Source organism: Ailuropoda melanoleuca, unplaced genomic scaffold, assembly GCF_002007445.2.
Source record: "Ailuropoda melanoleuca isolate Jingjing unplaced genomic scaffold, ASM200744v2 unplaced-scaffold2146, whole genome shotgun sequence".
NCBI classification, from domain to species: Eukaryota; Metazoa; Chordata; class Mammalia; order Carnivora; family Ursidae; genus Ailuropoda; species Ailuropoda melanoleuca.
The window spans coordinates 14,513-16,075 of record NW_023191015.1 but is presented as its reverse complement, the minus strand read 5'-3'; the positions used below and the strand labels follow the sequence as shown (position 1 = coordinate 16,075).

The 1,563-nt window shown below is 38.6% G+C and overlaps 1 protein-coding gene across 1 annotated transcript in view; it reads left to right on the top strand.

Moving 5' to 3' along the window:
* Positions 1-264: 264 nt before the first annotated feature.
* LOC117798000 (zinc finger protein 501-like) overlaps positions 265-1,563 on the top strand; it is a 5,391-nt gene continuing 4,092 nt past the window's right edge. The window contains exon 1 of the mRNA XM_034650420.1: positions 265-276. The gene's annotated coding sequence lies outside the window, so the exon portion shown is untranslated. The remainder of the gene's footprint in view (positions 277-1,563) is intronic.

The window sequence follows — 1,563 nt, the reverse complement described above, 5'->3', positions numbered from 1 at the left end:
CCCCGCTGAGCAGGGAGCCTGATAGGGGCTGGATCCCAGGACCCTGGGACCATGACCTGAGCTGAAGTCAGAGGCTTAACCAACTAAGCCACTGAGGTGCCGTGTGTGTGTGTGTATTTTATGGAATTTTTTATACATAGGATTACGTCATTGGCACATAGAGATTATTGTCTTTTTTCTTCCCCAATATGTGTTTTTAAAATTTCCTTTCTTTTCTTTTTTGTCTTATTGGTCCTGGTGAAACTTGCAGTGCAGTATTGGATCGCATTGATAAAAGTCAGTATCCATCACTTATTCCTTATCTTAGGGGGCTAGTATTACTCTTCCACCATTGACTATGACATTAAGTGTGGGTTTTTAGAAGTTAAGGAAGGTCACTTTTGTTTTAAGTATCTGGTGTTTTTAACAGAGTTCTGGAGGTTTTCAGGTATTCTGTAGACAATGAGATGATTATGTAGGTTTTTCTTTTTTCCTTTTTACTATTTTCTAGGTTATTATATTGATAGATGTTTACATGTTGAATTGTCAATCCTTAAATTCTTGGAATAAGCCCTCTTGTTTATGTTGTGTAATTTTTTTTTAAAAGATTTTATTTATTCATTTGACAGAGATAGAGACAGCCAGTGAGAGAGGGGACACAAGCAGGGGGAGTGGGAGCGGAAGAAGCAGGCTCCCAGCAGAGCAGCCTGATGTGGGGCTCGATCCCGGAACTCCGGGATCACGCCCTGAGCCGAAGGCAGATGCTTAATGACTGTGCCACCCAGGCGCCCCTAATGTTGTGTAATTTTAATCCACTTTGTATTTAATTGACCAGTAGTTTTCAAAGATATTTGCATCTATATTAATAAGTGATATTCGTCTGTCATTTTCTTTTCATGTAATGTCTTTGGTTTGGTATCGGAATAATGTAGGCCTCAGAGAATGAATTAACAATTCCTCATCTTTTTTTACCTTGGAAGTCATAATTGGTTGAGTTTTTTTTTCCACCTTCCCCCCCCTGTCAATCTGTCAACATTTTAAATACGTTATCCTGTTGTCTCTGGACTTCATGGTTTGGCTGAAAAATCGGCTCTGAAAGCTATTGTGTGTCCTTTGTACATGATGCTTCTCCTTTCCTGCTTTTAAGATTCTCTCTTTATACCTTTCTCTTTCACATGTCAATTATGATTTATTACAGTGTGCATCTCTGTTGCAGTTTTTCTTAATTGCGTGTTCACAGAGTTCTTATATTTGTGGAGTCTTACAAGAAATTGTCTACCATATTCCTTCCAATATTCCTTCTGCTTCCTTCTCTTTCTCCTTTCTTTTTGGGGCTCCCATTGTTCATATGTTGGCCCACATGATGTTGTCCTGCAGCACCATTAAACTCTGTTCATTTATACTCAGTTTTTTTCTTTCTGCTCCTCAGACACGGTAATTTCAACAGATCTCCCTACCAGTTTGCTGAATCTTCTTTCCACCTCATTAGACCTGATATTGAACCTCTCTATGAAAACTTTTCAATTCAGGTATTTTACATTTCAGTTTCAGAAAGTGTTTAGTTTCTGTTTCCACCTTCTGTCT